General features: G+C 51.3%; 1 long non-coding RNA gene across 2 annotated transcripts; it reads right to left on the reverse strand.

Annotated features, from left to right (window-relative positions):
* Window positions 1-8,123: 8,123 nt before the first annotated feature.
* On the reverse strand, window positions 8,124-11,858 carry LOC125553824 (uncharacterized). 2 transcript variants are annotated; one of them, XR_007304220.2, is made up of 3 exons: window positions 11,469-11,858; window positions 9,918-10,019; window positions 8,124-8,394 (listed from the first exon to the last, which is right to left on the reverse strand). It is a non-coding gene; the product is annotated as an uncharacterized LOC125553824 (long non-coding RNA). The 2 variants fall into 2 exon arrangements; XR_007304219.2 differs by lacking the exon at window positions 9,918-10,019.
* Between the last annotated feature and the right edge of the window lie 6,163 nt (window positions 11,859-18,021).

Genomic DNA, 18,021 nt, shown 5'->3' on the forward strand with positions numbered 1-18,021 from the left:
TGAAGTGGCTCGGCCCCTCTCAGCAGGGGCTGGAGGCTGTCATCCACCCATTAGTGGGGCGGGCCTCATGAGGGGCCCGAACGAGTGAACGCCCGCTGCTTGAAGAAGACCCCAGGATCGAAGACAACCAGCCACCGTCCACGACCAAGGGAGGAACCCTTGGCACGCTTGATGTGCTCCGAGCAAGGCCGCGAAGAAAAGACGGCGAAGGCGCAAGCTCAAGACACCTTGATGACGGGCCGACTCCCACGGTTGACCCCACGCCGTGGGCAGCGCACGAGCCTGCGGCGCTCAAGTTTGGCGGGGGAAACGGAGCCAAAGGGAGCTACTTCTCAGGAGATTTCGCGGCCTTGGCATAAGGGGTCCTGAGGAGACAATCGCTAGGAAGGAAAGCAACACACAAAAGATCACCAAGATGAGGTACTTACTCGTCAACCGCGATGTACTTCCTCCGTTTTAACTGCCCAAAGGTGCCGCTGCCGCAGCTCGGGGACCCCATCCTCTTGTGGAGTTCTTCAAAGTCCACGCAAAGCCAGCCGAAGTGCTAGACATGGCGGCCGACACGAGGCGCAACTAGAGAAGTGCTCGGAGGGGCAGCCTCAAAAATGCCAAGCTGATGGGAGCTATCCGGCTCTGCCTCACAGTGACTTGACAAGGCCTCAGGAGTCCCGGCCTCGGGAGATTCGGGCTGCGTCGCCCCTTCAACTGCCGCCCCATGGCAAGAGTCACGAGTCCCCGAGGTCGACGCCTCGGGAGCCTTGGGCGGCATCAGCATCTCGGCACCTTCACTATCGCCCCCAGCGGTGCTCGCCCCCTGCATCCATAATTGGGGCGAGCTCGACGCCGGCGTCAAGGAGGGGGACCACAACGATGGGGTTCTCACGGGGCCCCATGAGGCCAACTGGGTGCAGCCCCCACTCGTCGAAGGAGGGCAACCGCTCCATGAATGTATGTTGTTCAAGCAGCGGTACAAAAGGCAACTCCTCCTCGGCAAGTCGTCTGGCAATGGGACGCCCGTCAGGACCTCAAGCACCATTCGCCGTGCCTCAAGGGAGAGCCCTGACTCCTGAAGTCTCATGTGGTCCAGGCTGCTGAGCAAGCCCCACATCGCCCAGCAGTGGCGCTGAAGTGGAGCGATTCGGCGCCGGACGAAGTCCTTCACCACCATAGGCGCAGTCACGCCATGGTCTTTGAGCCACCTCAACCGGAGCCAGACAGGGGCAAGACGCGGATCGGCGAGCCTCCGGTGGCACCAAGCGGAGTTAGGAATGGCGGACCCTAACGGAGATGGGAGCAGGGGGCTGAGCAGTCCGGCATCAAAAAACACCCACCGTGTCCGAAACTCGCTCGTGGATGGTGGAAGTTCGAAGTCGATCCTGTCGCCGGCCGTCGCCACCATGGCCTGAAAGCTCAGGCACCCGGAGCTCTGCCGAGGATCAATCAGGTGCAATGAGAAGAAGTGGTGAAGAAGAGCCATGGAAGGAGCAATGCCTACCATGGCCTTGCAAACAAAGGCGAAGAAGGCAAGAAGGGTCACAAATTGTGGATCAAGGTGCAGCATATGGATCTGATAATGCGCAAGCACAGCATTGAAGAAGGCGCAGAAAGGAGGGACCAAGCCGGCCCAAAGGGCGTCGATGAAGAAGCGGACTTTAGTGGCCGCCCGGTCAATGCGAGCGCGAGATGCAGGCCAAGCCACCGTCTTTCCCCACTCATTGAAGCTGGAGGTGAGCATGGGACGCACCTTGCCCATAGCCTCATCGTTGAGCACCAGCGATCGGCCAACTGCGGGCTCGGTGGACAGGGGCGCACTAGCCGAAGACAGAGGCTTCTTCCCCTTATCTGCTTGCGTCGGCGCCATGGCGATGGGGAGAGCAGAGCTAAGGTCAGATTGGAAAGAGGAGCAGAGTCCGGGGGGGAAGTAGAGGAATTGGAGGAGAATGGCACAAGCGATGGAAGAATAACCGTGTAGACCGCGGTGGCCGTCTAGCCAGGCGAGTATCAAGGCAGCATGGGGAAGCGGAGGTGCCCACGTCCAATCAACCGCCACGCATCGACCAAGACCGCAGGCTATTAGGGCCCGTGACGCCCCGCACTTGGCCTTTGGCTTCACTTCGAAGCCAAGCTCAAGCGCGCCTTGGGCCCGGGGGCTACTGTCGGCATTCTGGGAACAGGTGTCCCTAGACTTGCCTGCCTGCAGCCCACGGCGTGGCTTTGCTAGCAGGCATGTACGCCCATCTTCATCAACAAGGCATTCAAGAACTTCGCGAGGGGCCATGCCTCGCGAGGCAGACGATGCAAGACCTCCTCAGGAGCGGCCTCACAACGCGGGCTCGCGAGCGGCGGAGAGATCAAGGCAAGGCAAACCCCGCGAGGTTCATGTGACGTGAGCCATGATGATCGAGACCAGGCGGGCGCTAGGCGGGCGCCAGCGCGCACAGTGTCCTTCTTTCCCCTTTGGTGCTAAGGGGGCAAGTGCAGGCACGGGGTACTGAGGCATCAAGCAAAGGTTTCCATATCGGTGCAACGAGACCAAGACCAGCAGGACGGCAAGACGGATGTCACCATGGAGCCCAAGGCGGCGTCACCACCAGAGCCTTTTGCAGGCGAAGACCACTTTTGTCAGGATAAGCTGTACTAGTTGTCCCCTTTCAAATTGGCCATTGTTGGATCCCTTCCAGCTCAATATTTGGGGAGGGGACCAGGGCCTCTATAAATAGGACTAGCCACCACCATAGCTAGGGGGGTCAGAGATAGAGAGAGACCAGAACAACCACATGTTCACCGACCACAAGAACACCTCTCCTCAGGAGGATGTTCTTCCCCTTGTACTCTTCATCCTCAACCCAAGAGGCAATCCACCACCACCACACTGGAGTAGGGTATTACACCACAATGGTGGCCCGAACTAGTATAAATCTTGTGTCCTTTGTGTTGCGAGTTTGTCGAGTTAGTTCGTAAGATCTTAGCTGAGTTAGGACGTGGATCGGTAGGGAGGAAATTTTCGCGCGCACCACAGTGTTCGAACCTTATGGGTTTTGCCGGAACCCGTGATCCGACACTTGCCGAGGATGCCTGCGGGGCCGCATCCAGGCCCGCGTCTGCCAAAGACTCCACAGCAACTCCCATATAGCTGCCAGCTCGACCAACTGAACAGGCATCTGCGTGGCAGCGCGCGCCTCTACACCAACTCAACAAGCACCTGCGTGGTGGCATGTAGATCTTCGTGAAGGCTCCACCACCGCGCCAGCCCAGCGACCGGCCAACGTGACGCTACAATGCCTCGTCAGCTTGGACGTGCGTTGGATCCAGGCGAGGCGACGATAGCTGGGACGAGCTTCCTTGTCGTCCCCAATAAAGCGGGAGGGTCACGTGTAGCGCATTAAATGCATTTGTCCGACGGTGCCAGGGAATAGACTCAGCCCCTGTACACCTTTCCACCTCCTGTGTGCCACTATGGCAACCCCTTTTGTCTATAAAAGGAGGCCCGAGGCGTACTGGAGGGGGATTCAGATCTTTTGGACACCGCAGCTAGTTCAAGAACACAAGAACACCTCAATACGCATACAAGCAAGACTAGGGTTTTATATGTCTCCACGGCCCGAACCTGGGTAAACAATTTGTGTGCTGACCGCCAGACCCGCTCTTCGCACAACCCCACGCCCGCCAACCGTAGAAGGGATCCCAGTGACCCCATAGGTGTCGTTTCCCACCGACAAATCTATATAGTCAAACATTGTATTCACATAAGCAACAATTCTAGCAATCGATTCTATTAACCAAAGTAACCATCAAAAGCAATAAATAAACAATAATGTTCAAATAAAAACAAATGAAAATCAAAGGAAAACCTCAAAAGAAAACTTCAAGGAAAACTAGTTGAGACCAACTCACACAAATTTTATCATAATAGCACTAAATTACTCTAATAACTTTTCTACAGCAAAGAAATTATAATACTAATAAAACAACAGAAAGTAATTTAATAAATAATTAACTATCAAAAAGAGCTAATTTAACATCTATTATAACTATATAGTTAACACTAAACCACAATATCAACCAAAACAATACCTTAATATAATACTAAATAACTATAAAACGGAATTGTTCCTTTTTGACAAAAACAAAAACTAACTACAATAAAGAGGCAAAAAGAATTACTTTAAAAAGAATAAAACTATTTCTATTAACTAAAACTATGAGCTATGCAACCAAAAACAAAAACAATAGCTAAATACTAATAATTAATTATAAAAATTCATCTACTGATGTCTAACAAAAATATATAACAACATGTAAAAAGTTACAAAAAGAATTAACTCAAAAAAACACTAATTATATGACTGAAACAGCTACATAAGCAAAACAGTACTGTTTTTGCAATAAACCTAATTTAAAATAAACTAAAAATAAATCGGTATTTGCTAATGGATAGACAAAACAATAACAAAACAACACCAAAAGGAATCAATCAAAAATCCATTATAGAATTCAAACTAGATCCAAAACCTTCTTTGAAGCATATTTGAAATAACTCAAATTTAAACTATTCAATTTTGAAATACAAATGCATTAGCGTAAACTTCAAGAAATTTTGAGTCTAATAAAAAAAGAATCACTCAATTTGGATTTAAAACATAAAATTTACAAGCAATCTAAAAACAGAACTATTTCTGTTTTTAAAACAGAAACTGAAAAAAACAAAAGAGCTACGGGCCGATCAACCGTGGCAGTGTTGTCAGGTGGCGACCTCTGAGTGGCTGCGGCTGTCTCTTGTGGTGGGTGGCCGCTGCTTAGCGGTTTCGGCAGTAGCGGTTGAAGGAAAAATAACCTAGCGCGACGTGTCGTGCTGCGACTGGCCGATGAGTGTTCGCTGCCTGGCTAATTGAACGAACGACCGCAATATAGAAGATAACGGTTCAAAAAAACTGGACCTAGATCTAATCTCAGCGATTCATTTCAGATCGGACGGACGAGGGGGAGCGACGGCTTACCGCGCTGGTAGGCGTCAACGTCGCCGGAGAAGGAGGTCGTGGCGGCTCGGGCGTGGTCGTGGCACCTTCTCCGGTGGTCCTCTGGGGTGGGTGCAAGGTCAGAGAGAAGCGGCATGAGTTAGCAAAGCCGATGGTGGTGACAGAGTTCGCTTTTGGTGTCGAAATGGCGCGGGGCGAGACGGTGGAGCTGCGACGTCTCCAGCGAACTTCGGAAGATATGGGGAGCTCGGTCCCTTGCGCTTCTACGAGAGAGAAAAGCTCAGGGAGACGCGCTGCGTCGAGGCAGAGCCAATAGAGAAGAGGAGGGACTCGGGGAACCTTCGGCGTCGACCAAACCGACCAGCGACAGAATCTTTCGGGCGAGAACTCATGCGAGATCGATCGGGCGCTCTAGGGTATGGGAGCTGGCGGTTTTGCAAAAATTGGCAGAGGAGAGAGAGAGCATTATTTATAGGAAGGAGGGCATGTGCAAGGGTCAAGGATCGGATCAAACATGCGGGATTCAATTTGAGGCATAGTTCGTGAACAACACGAAAGGGAGAGGGTAGGGAGATGACGAGCGGGTCCCGCGTGTAGTGACTTCGAGGGAGAGACAAAGAGATCGGGCGCGTGAGGCGATAATGGTTCAGATGAGGGGAGGTTGCTAGGCCAGCCCAACGTGTAGATGGTTCGAGGGGAAGAGAGAGAGAGAGAAGGAGAGGTGGGGCCTCGGTGGCTTCGGCTAGTTTTTTTATAAATAGAGAATAAAACTAATACAAAAAGTGAATAAATAAAAATTATAAAGAGACATATAATATATCAAAATGTTTAGAAAAATAAATCCTAAAACATGAACATATTTTCAGAGACAAATAAAATCCACAAAAATTCAAGAAAGTCAAACAATGCTAGTGTTGCAATAAAACACAATAAAAATTATTTTTCAAAATACCAAAATGATTTCCAATTTATTTTCTCCTAATTTTCCATTGAAGGGAATCATTTTGCCCTTATTTCCATTTATTTATTTTGAGGAGAAAAATAATTGGAATAAAAGCCCAATAACTCCTAAATGGTTTGGAATTTGAATTTCAAACCACTTCCAAAACTTTCCTATTTTTCCTCATGGCCAAAATATTTCAAATGCCTCTGATTATATGAAGTGGCATATTAAATTCTATCATTTGAATAACTTTCAGAGAATTTGAATTTTGGAAATTCAAATAACTTCAAAATGACTTTCCCAGTGATTCTTTGAAACTTCCAACTCTCTTTCTTCAAATATGAAGAAGTCATTTTATCTTCTCTCATGGAACTCACTGAGTTGCTTAAAGTTTCTGAATTTTAAATATTTTCAAATGGAATTCAAATCATTTAAAAAACCCTTTTCATTTCAAATGGAAGAAGTCATGCCATCTTCACTGTAGGGTTTTGTGTTTGAATTGAATTTGAATTCTTTGAGATCAAAATGCAAGGTCGAAAGTTTGGAAAAATCATTTCATTCCCTATCATTCAACTTTCAAAAGGTTCCAAATTCCACTCAATTTCACACAATCAACCACACAACAAACAAACAACCAATCAAAACTATTTATTTAATATAACACTCCAAAATTTAGAATTTTGGGACGTTACAAACTAGCACACTTAAAATGAATGTTGTCCTCGTGATTCAAAGAGTCTAGCAAGAAGAGGTTAGGGCCTTGGAGTATTCTTGAAAGTTTCATTGATCGTTGCAACGGTCTGGGCTGCTACCGCACTTAGAAGCATGGTTACGGTTCCATCAACACTTATGTCTTTCTTCTCATATTCTATGGAATAACTCCTTCACTAAGGCACTTCCGGTAGGGGCATATCCTTTTCCTCAAACTCGTGTCCTTTCATCTTGGTGAGGCTCTTCCGAGACTGGTTCTCCTTAGCTGATAGATCTATTGCCAATACTAAACAACTGCCAAAATCTCATGGTGGTCAATCATTATTGGTTTCTCCTACAGGAAAATGGGTCTAGGCTGAATCTCACCATATAACCTATGTTCACATCGTCGTCTCTCTACTATGGGTAAGTCACTCTAGATTTATCATTCCAAATAGCAAGAGTGAATGATACGAGTAAGTCGGTATGGTGATCAATCCATTCCACACCCAGATCATTACTCTATATAAGGTTTAGCGAATCTCGCATTTATAACACTCGGGCATTCTCTCAAGCATTACAGAATTTCTCTTGTCGACAAACCGAGCTTGGATATATCCATTAATTCTGCAAGCTGAACAAAACATCTATCGTTCTTCACAACTTTCAGGGTTTTCATAACCTCCTAAGAAAGGTTTGTTGATCAAATCGTAGTCTTTCCAAAATTTCTTATTCCAGTGGGTACCTATCCTTATTAATTCCCGGGCATGTGGGTTATGGCCCACTTTTCAACACTAGTACAACTTTAACTCATCATTTTGAGTTATATTGTTCCACCTCCTTTAAATCCAATAGTACTCCATTTCCTTCATAGCCTTGGGGTAACCAACAAAACTTAGAACTACACTCTGTGGAATACTTTTTTTCAAGTGTTCTCATAGGATACTACCACCCTTAAAACGAAATTCACAGTCATCCATAAACCATATTTCTCATATCCTCGAATCTGGTCCGAAATCTTTGTTCATAGAATAAAAACTCATACAACATATGAAATCATAACACATTAACTATATTGATTCATGAATTCATTACAATCTCTGAGACATCCATCACATAATTCAACTCATTGTACTCATGAAAATAAATTTTCTTCCTACTACAATTACTACCAATATCAAAATTCCAACTACTCAGCTCCAGCTTTCATCTTGTCGGGACATTTAGTAGCATAATGTCCGTCTTCCTTGCCACGAAAACAAATAAATTCCGATAAGTCTTTGGGCTTCTTGGAGATGGTGTCTTCTCTTTGGGTTCTTGGCTTCTTCTCCGGCTTCTTTTTCGGACACATATTGGTATAGTGACCTAAGGTCTTGCACTTGAAACATGTGATATTGTGACGCCCCTGATTTGACCGTACACTAATCATACACGCAAATGTGTACGATCAAGATCAAGGACTCACGGAAATATATCCCAACACAACTCTCAACACAAATAAAAATAATACAAGATTTATATTACAAGCCATGGGCCTCGAGGACTCGAATACATCAGCTCGAATAAACAAGAGTCAGCGGAAGCATCAATATCTGGGTACAGACATAGATTAGACAAGTCTGCCTTAACAAGACTAGCACAAAAGCAACATCGATCGAAAAGGCAAGGCCTCCTGCCTGGGAGCCTCCTAACTACTCCTGGTCATCGGCGGTCTCCACATAGTAGTAGACACGCTCGGTGTAGTAGTAGTCGACTGGGTGGCATCTGGCTCCTGGGATCCACCATCTGATCGCAACAACCGGAAAGAATAAAGAAGGGGAAAAGAGGAAGCAAAGCAACCGTGAGTACTCATACAAAGTACTCGCAAGCAAGGATCTACACTACATATGCAACATTATCAAAGGAAGGCTATATATGTGGACTGGACTGCAGAAAAGCTAGAATAGAGGGGAGAAGCTAGTCCTATCGAAAAGTAGCATCTTTTGGAAACCACCATCTTGTAGCAATAGGAGGGAGTAGAGTAGCATAAAGTAAAGTAGTAGTAGTGTCATCAACCTCGGCCAGAGATCCCTTCTCGACTCTCTGTGAGAAAGCAATCCCAGAGCCATACTATCCATTTCTCATCTCAAGTATCCAGTTCTAGTTGTATCGACCGAGATACAACTCCAAGTGTCCGTTATCGTAGGACAGGCTATCCATAGATGTTTTCTTCCCTGCAGGGGTGCACCAACTTACCCACCACGCTCGATTAACTCCGGCCGGACACACTTTCCTGGGTCATGCCCGGCCTCGGCCAAACAATACGCCGCAACCCGACCTAGGCTTAATAGAGAGGTCAGCATGCTGGACTAAGCCTATGCCCCCAGGGGTCATGGGCCATCTCCCGAGGAACTCCTACACGTTGCGTACACGGCCGGTGAGCAGACCTAGCTACCTCGTTAAACAAGGCAGGAGCTTACGCAGTCCTACACGGCGTGCGCCGCACAATCGCTGGCATCTATTAAGCTTCAGCTGATGTATACGACAGAACACCCATACTATGCCCATGTGATGGTTAGTGCTACCAGGCCAGAGGCCCCTCGGATCAAATATCCAAACCGTTAGTGTGTTGGTAGTGCGGTCACGAGCAGAGACTCATGAAAGATGTGACCCCGTTGCCCCGTCTCGAGTACTTGCGGCAAGGGCTAAGAATGCCCGGCCATGCCTCGTAAGTATGTCGCGGGCACCTTCCGGGTCAACCCGACTCCACATCACTCGCAATTAAGCTCGCGCGGGTACCCCTCAGGGCCGACCCGTGTTTAGTAACATGGTTCAGTGTAAAGTCATAGTAACCATAGTAACTGTGTGTCTAACACCAAGGGAAACCCTGAGGAACCACCCTCAGTGGATTCCACTCGATGTAATAATCAAGGTGAACATAAGAGGAACCACCCTCGAGGTTCACACTTGAGGAGTTGCACGACAGAGTCATATCAGAAGTGGTTAAGGAGGAAATCACCCTCGATGACGACAACCGAATAGCTACACTACAGAGATCTCATCAGGAGTAACTATGCAGAGTCGTACAACTAGGGGGGTGATGTGCGGTGTCGGGGCCTGGACGTCGATCACGTTGGTCAAGACATCGAACATAAAGCGGGGCAACAATGACAAGGTGGGGGGTCATTGATGGATCACTAACCAACCTATACTAAGCAGTTTAGGATAAGCAGGAAGGTAACAAAAACAAGCTATGCATCAGAGTAGGATCATACAGAAAGCAGTAGCAGTTCTATTGCAAGCATGAGAAGGAAAGAAATGGGCGATACCGGAATGCTCAATGGGGGTTTGCTTGCCTAGAAGCTCTGCTGAAAAGGAAGAAGTGTCATCGTCGATTTAGTCGATCACAGGGGGAGCATCAGTCTCGGGGTCTACCGGAGAGAAGAGGGGGAAGAAAGATTAAATAAAGAGCAAACAAGGCATCACAAGGCATGACATGGCAATACACGGTGCTAGAGGTGAACTAACGTGGTACTACACGTTGAAGACGGAGAGGGAAAACATCCAAAGGGGTTTTCCTGGTGTTAGACATTCTTCGGGCAGATGAAAGAGAGGGGAAAGTTCCATGTTCAGAATCCTAGGGCATGTGACAGATGAACGGATCCCGCATTCGGACTCTTTGCATTTTTCTGAGCAACTTCCATGTAGAAAACATTTTCATCCGAGCTACGGATTATTTTATATGACTTTCTAAAGTTTAAAGGATTTTTTAATTTATTTAATTCGAATTATAAAGTGTGAAATGTTTTTTTGACTCAGCAGGGGGCTAGTCACACTCAATGACATGTGGGGTCAAGGAGCTGGGTTGACTCAGTCAACACCTTTACTAGCAACCAATGAACATTGCGTTGGGCCCTACTTGTCATTGGCACAAACTATTAATTAGGCTTTTAAATAAAAGGGGCCGCATGTCATCTGTGCATAGACTATTCTAGCAATTAATTAACACCAAGTAGTACTTAATCTAAGCAAGGGTCGGCCACTACTCCGGCCACGTGCACGACGGACACACACAACACACACAAGTTAGTAGGCTAGGAGTTATTAACATAAGATGTCATTTTGTGATTTTTGTAGGATTTAATCTTTTCATCACAAGGATTTGGTCCAGTGGGATAAAATGGAGTTTGTCATGTATACTTTCTACTCATATTATTTTTAGGCCTGTTTGTAGTTGTTTAACCGCTGATCAGAGGCTGTCAAGAGGGTTAATCATTGTGGAAATAGGAAAGCTAGCAAGTAGTAACTACAGTAGCATTCAGTAGCACATTCAGCAGAGCAGCAAGAGCATGCACATGAGATGGGCACGGGGTGCGGCGGAGGCAGGCGGCGCGGGGTTGGCACGAGCGTGGGTGGCAGTCAGCGGGTGACAGGGCAGCGGTGACTGGCGACGGTGTGGCCGGCAAGGGCAGACGCGGTACGAAACTGGCAGTGGCGCGAAGCGGCAGCAACAAGAAGCAGAAGTAGCGGCTCGCAACAGCAGTAGGCTGGTGCGCGAGGCGCGACGGACGCGCGTACATGCGGGCGTGTGCGATAGCGGAGCTCCTGGCGCGGCGGGCAGGGCACACCGGCGCGGCTACGGGGGGTCACGGGCGGAGCGGCGAGCTGCGGATGTAGCATAGAAAGGTGGAGGATGCAGCAGCAGTGGTAGCAAGAGGCTGTGCCAGCGAAAGCAGCAGCAAGCAACATCGGGTGGTCGTGGGCGTGCGGCGGTTGCGGTTGTGGTTCAACACGCGCGGGCGCACGACAGCGAGGCACGGCGGAGACGGTGGCCTACGGCGTCCAAATCGAAAGGGGGAGAGGGGGTTTTGGAAGAGGACCTCACAGCGAGCTCGGGTGCGCAGACGAGGAAGCCGGGGGTGGACCGAAGCGGTGGGAATCAACGTCGGCAGCCGGAGATGTACACGACGACGAAGACGGCGATGGCGAGCGCACGAGCCACGTCGGCTTGAGATGATGCCCGATACGGACGAAGCCGATGGCCGCGGTCCTCTTGGACGTCCTCCCGCGCGAAGGCGACGACGATGGCCGCGATGATGATGATGGCACGACGACGGTAGCTTCGGGTGTGTGCGAGGGAGCGAGCAACGGCGCGAGAGGGGGAAGTAGTTGCGGCCAGGGTTCAACCGGGGGAGAGAGGAGGGGCTTGGGTGCCCTTGTAGCCATCGGGAAGGCGGGGGATGGCCGCCACGCACGACATGGCCGGTGGATAGGCGCCACGATCCCCTGTCTCCCTGTAGCAGGTTGAAGGAGAAGGGAGGTGGGCTGGGCCGGCCATTTGGCTAGTTGGGCCAAAGTGCAAGTAGAATAGGCCCTTCTCTTTTTATTTATATTTTATTTACTGTTTTCGATTTTAGCTACTGTTTTCTATTTAATTGCAAGACTAAATGAGTTTTGTTTGATATGAGACTTGTCACATAAATCAAACACATTATTTGTAGGAGTCACAAAAAGTTTGAGGCAAAAAGGAGTGTTCTAACCCTTTTTAGAAATTGAAAAGGACAAATTAAATTGCTGCTAGGCCACTAAATAATTTCCAGGGGCACTTTGGGAAACCAATAGAGGTTGGTTCCAACATGAAAAATATCCAGGGACTATTTTCCACACTTTGAAAATTTTAGTTTTCATGTTATACAAAATTGAATTTTTGACTTTATTTGAATTTGAGTTTGAACTAAGATTTGGATCAAGCGAGGATTAGAAACAGTAATGTGATGACATGGCATCATTAGCAGAGAATTACTATAGCTTAATTATCCAGGCGTCACAATTGTCCTCCACCACAAGAAATCTCGTCCCGAGATTTAAAGGGTGGAGTAAGGGGGAAAGACTCGGGAAGGACGGAACTCAACACAAGATAGGTACCTAGGGGCTATCTCAATGAACGTGGCATAGAGGCATCTCTCAAGTTGGAATTCAAGAAAGTCATTGAAAGCAAGGTAAGAAGGTGCAATAATAAGATTTAAGCGGGTAGGCAATCGTTCGTTGCCTGAAACAGAGGGTGAAATGGGTTCAGAGCAATGGGAATAAGTATTGCGAGAAAACAATTTTAGAAAACTGGGATGTACAAGAGAGTCAGGTTTCGATCCTGTGGAACTATGGGTTATGGGCCCACCATGTGGGTTAACAGTAGGAAGGCGCTAATCAATTTGCACGGTCATGATAGCAAGGCAGGTCAGAGTATCGCATGTCAGTTATGCCGACAACAACATTGGTACCAAGGGTGAGGGATGAAGAGAACCATTTTCTTGCTCATTAAGACGAGGCGGACCAATAGGCAAAGTTCTCGTCCATCGGTGGCTACCGGAATGTCATAAACAATAGTAACAAGGTCTTACTGACAGAGTTTGTACACCGAGGTGTTACATAAGCAGGGAATTATCACTACTCAGGTATGTCAGGTTACAAGAAAGGTTAAAAAAATCAATGGAAAAGGAAGTGTAGACTCGAACCAGTTATCGGTGTTCTCGAGTGCCTAACAACTTAGAACCTGTGGAAAATTTGAATCAGCGAGAAATAATAGTTGATGAAAAACTCATAAGTTATGTAGTTCTGTCATATTCTCGAGATACTAGAGGGTAATACTCGAAGGTAGATCAAAGTAGAGGTTGGACAGGTGAAAAGATCTGCAGAAGACTAGCACTTTGTCGGCGTTCTGGAACGGGGGTCCCCAGACTTGCCTTCCAGCGGCCTGCGGCGTGGCTCAAGTGGGGCCCAGCACAGCCCATCTTCATCAGCTCAAGCTCAACACCCTCGCGAGGGTCCAAGCCTCGTGGGGCGGACGACGGGAAGCTTCCTCAGAGGCAGCCTCATTAGGCAGGCTCACGAGGAGGCGGAGAGATCAAGGCAGGGATACCTCACGAGGAGCCCGTGAAGCGAGCCATGACGATCGAGACCAGGCGGGCGCCGGCCTGCGCAGTGTCCTTGTTTCCCCTTTGGTGCAAGGGGGGCAAGCACATGCCAAGGCATCGGGCAAAGGTTGCCATTCCGGTGCAACGAGACCAAGACCAGCTGAGCGGCAGGACGGAGGTCACCGTGGAGCCCAAGACGGCGTCATCACCAGTACTTTTGGCAGCCGAAGACCACCTTTGGTCAGGATAACTTGTACTAGATGTTCCCCTTCAAAAAGGCCAATTGTTGGCGCCCTTCCCGCTCATTATTTGGCGAGAGGCCCAGGGCCTCTATAAATAGAGCTAGCCACCACAGAGTAGAGGGAGACATCGAGAGGAATAGAGACACACCTAGACAGATAGAAATCTGGTAGAGCCCTAGCAAAGAGAGAGAGGCGACTGAACTCATTCAAGCAGTACATCGCACCAGCTCAAGAACACCTCTCGCGAGGCTGTTCTTCCCTTGTACTGTTCATCCTCAGCCCCTGAGGCAATCCACCACACCACACACTGGAGTAGGGTATTACACCACAACGGTGGCCCGAACCAGTATAAACCTTGCGTCCCTTGTGTTGTTCATTGTTTTCAGCTTAGATCACGCGAGGAGATTGGACATAGATCGGTAGGGAAGAGATCTCCGCGCGCACCCAGTGTTCGAACCTCAAGGGTCTGCCGAAACCCGAAATCCGACATTTGGCGCGCCAGGTAGGGGTGCGCCAGAATCTTTCTTCCGCTGTTCGCGTGTGATCTTCCGTCGTGTCCATGGCTGACGCTCGTCGGGCTCGCGCCGAGCGCCGAGCTGCTCTTGCCACCCGCGTCGCCCAGACGACGCCCGTCGGCGGACGCCCTCGTAGTTTCCCGTCGTCTGCCGCCAACGCCGCCACCGGCCCGGCGGGGAACGAGCAGTAGGCCTCGTCCCAGCATCCTTCGGTACGGCGGGAGGGCCGCACCGCCACACCGTCGCTGACTCCAGCCGCTTCGTCGTCCCACGCCCGTCGCGCCCCCACGGACACGCACGCTGCACTGCTCCTGGCAAGAGAGCTCTTGCACTACCGCCCCGTCGACGACCTCTATGAGGATTGGCTCGCCCGCATCACCGAGCTCGTCAGCGCCGCAGGGGGCTCCCCCTTGCCGTCCCTCTCGCTGGTTCCTCCACCACCTCCTCCCCAAGAAGGCGCCCTGGCTCCAAGGCGCGCAGCCCCAGGGCGAGACCCTCCGCGTCCGGCGCCTGCGCAGCAAGAAAGGAGCTGCCAAGAGATCCCTCGTCCCCAAGAAGGTGCTCGCGCGCTCCCAGCGCCGGCGTGCCAAGATCGCGCCCTGCACCTCCACGCCAAGACCCCATGCTGCTCCAAGCGGCGGCGCGTGGTAATCCCCAGGAACAATCCCAGCACCAGCAAAAGGCGCCGGTGGCCACGGCAGGCTGCCGTGCCCTCAGCCCCGAGCTACGCGGCGTCGCATGGCCAGGCAAGTTCAAGCCTGACCTGCCCCCTCGCTACGATGGCACGGCGGACCCCGTGGAGTTACTACAGCTCTACGAGCTATGCATCGAAGCCGCCGACGGAGACGAAAGGGTCATGGCGAACTGGTTTCCCATGGCGCTCAAGGATGGGGCCCGCACCTGGCTCCTGAACCTGGCTGCTGGCACGATCTCCTCCGAGGACGAGATGCACACTCGCTTCATCGCCAACTTCTAGGGCACTCGCGACCGGCCACCGGCCATGAGCGATCTGCGCCGCATCAAGCAGCAGCAAGGGGAAACCCTGCAGAAATACATCCAGCGCTTCAACAACGCTTGCCTCAAGATCCCCAAGGTGACTGAAGAAGCCATCAACTCGGCCTTCTCCGATGGCGTACGCGGCATCAAGATGAAGGAGGAGCTAGCAATCCATGAAGACCTATGCACATCCCTGGAGCTGTTCAACTTGGCGACCAAGTGCGCCAGGGCTGAGGAAGGGCGCCTTTCCCTCCTCGAACTCCCGGCAGCCGACCCAGAAGAGAAGAAGCCCAAGGCCAAGGACGTGAAGCGCAAGGGGGCTGCCGTGCTAGCAGCGGAACCAGACACCAAGCGAGGCAGGGATTAGCCTGAGTCATCCAAGGGCAGCCGGTACTGCGTGTACCACGACCTCCACACCCACAACACCAACGAATGTCAAGAGGTCAGGGCTGTGAGAGACGGACGTATCGGCCGACGCCCCGAGCGCAATGACAGGGGCTATGGCCGAGGTGGAGGAAGAGGTGGTGGACGATGGGAAGCCCATGGCCCTCGCCAAGGGTGGCGTGACCGACCTCGCGAGGATCGCTGGCAGGACCAGCCTCGCAAGGAAGCCTGGAGAGATCAGCCTCGTGAGGATCGCCCGCGTGGCAACACAGGCCTTCCTCCTCTGCCGCCACCGCCAAGGAGGAATGAAGGCCAGCATCAAGACGAGGAGGCTGGGGGCTTCCAGGAGCCGCGCGCAATCGCTTGCATCTTGGGTGGAGCGCAGGGCCCAGCCTCACAGCGCATCTTCAAGCAGTTTGCTCGCGATGTGAATGCAGTCCTCCCCAAGCTTGAGGCCACACGCCCTCTCAGGTGGTCTGCGTGCTCTATCACGTTCAGCTCAACGGATCAGCTCAAGTGCGCGGCAACGGTCGGAGTCCTCCCGATGCTTTGCTCCCCAGTCATCAGCAACATGCAGGTCACCAGGACCCTCATTGACGGCGGAGCAGGACTCAACATCCTATCCGTCGAGACGTTCAACAATCTCCAAGTGCCGTACGATCAGCTTCAGCCGACCAAGCCCTTCTTAGGAGTCACTGACGGTTCCACTGTTCCAATAGGGCAGGTTCGCCTTCCAGTCACCTTTGGGCAGTGCAACAACTACCGCACCGAGCTCATCGCCTTCGACGTCGCCCACATCTGTCTGCCATACAACGCCATCCTTGGGTACCCAGCCCTGGCCAAATTCATGGCAGTGACTCACCATGGATACAATGTCCTCAAGATGCCAGGAAGCAGTGGAGTCATCACCGTACCCTGTGAAGAAAGGGACGCAGTGTGTTCACTTGAGCGCGCGTTCCAAGCCGCAGCAATTGAAGACCCAGACCACAGGAACGGAAGACTTCCAGAGGCGACCCTTAAGAAGAAGAAGGTTTCGCCTGGCCCAAGCCATAAGGAGGCAGTCGCCACCGGAGGTGTTGTGTCAGGATCTGCGTCCAATCAGGGAGCGCCACCCTCTCTCGCATAGGAAGGCACGCCCGACGCCCTCCTCAGGCAGGGCTCGGGGGCTCTTTCTTGGAGAGCCACCGACTTTGCCAAGGTCGCGATGGAGGAGCTCGGGCACCACTTGGAGGGGTGGTTCCAGGCACGTTTCCCTCAGGAATGTACAAGGCAAGAAAGACCAAACCCATAGGAGTTCATCGCAAGGAACACCCAGGAGCTACAGGAGTCGAAAGTCATGCGCGGAAGCCACCGCTTGCCTGCCGTAGCCCCACATCCAGGCGAGGATGGTGGGCAGTGCGTCTGCATCGGCGTGCCAGGGCTCTACCGAGCCACGTCTCAGGAGCGCCTCTGGCCTTCGCGTGTGGGGCGTTGCGACGGTCCACCTCACAGCTACGTTCGCATGCCTTTCGGCCTGCCGAACGCGGTCGCCACTCATCAGCGCCTGCTGAGGAGCATTCTGGAGGCTCAAGAGGTCAGGCATTGTGCGGTCCTGGCGGAGATGGAGATGGCCCTCGGAAACCCACCTGTGCCCCCGGAGCCTCCCGAGGCTCCTGAGCCTGGGGGCTCGTGAGGGTCGACGTCTTCATCGCGCATCGCCTGCTTCTTCAACATCACTTCATCTTCAACGGCACCAGGTGACATTTCTCTAAGTTCTATTTTTAGCTGGGAGCGCCCATAGGGCCGCATCATTCCCAGGTCGCGTGGGTCCGTCCTTGCGGCATGTATCCGTTTTGGTTATGCTCTTTACTTACCTTGTTATGGGCGCCCCTCGGGCTGCATCATCCCCGAGCTGCTCGGGCCTGGCCCAGCGGCGTTTGCTTCTCTCGCGTCTACTTAAAATGAATTTGCTCTTTCGCGCTTAATTGTCACCTGCTGCTTATCGCGGACTTCTCCGCTTTCATGCAAAGCGCTTGCACGTTAAAAGGGGGGTACCTGAGCATCGCGACTCATGGGCTCCTACTGGCTCTCCAGCCCTCACCCCCTGGCCTTGACCCACGGCACCACGACCTGTCATACCAGCGGCGGCTGAGCTAGCTCGAGGGCCAGGACCTGAGGACGTAGAGCATTTGCATTCTAACCACCCTGCAGGAACACACCATTGATAAAGGCCCAGAGCCAGGCTCAACCCGCCTTGAGGTAGGGCCTCGTGAGTCCTGCGCTGGCTCACGAGTGCCCAGATACACCTCTCCTAGCCCTACCATGCCAGCCACATGTCAGGGCGGGGCTGTACATGCCCCGGGGGCTCCTCCCGGAGGGGAGCCCCCCTCCCACGTACCGGTGGAA

Source organism: Triticum urartu, chromosome 4A, assembly GCF_056163025.1.
Source record: "Triticum urartu cultivar PI428250 chromosome 4A, HENAU_Tu73, whole genome shotgun sequence".
In the NCBI taxonomy this organism is placed as follows: domain Eukaryota; kingdom Viridiplantae; phylum Streptophyta; class Magnoliopsida; order Poales; family Poaceae; genus Triticum; species Triticum urartu.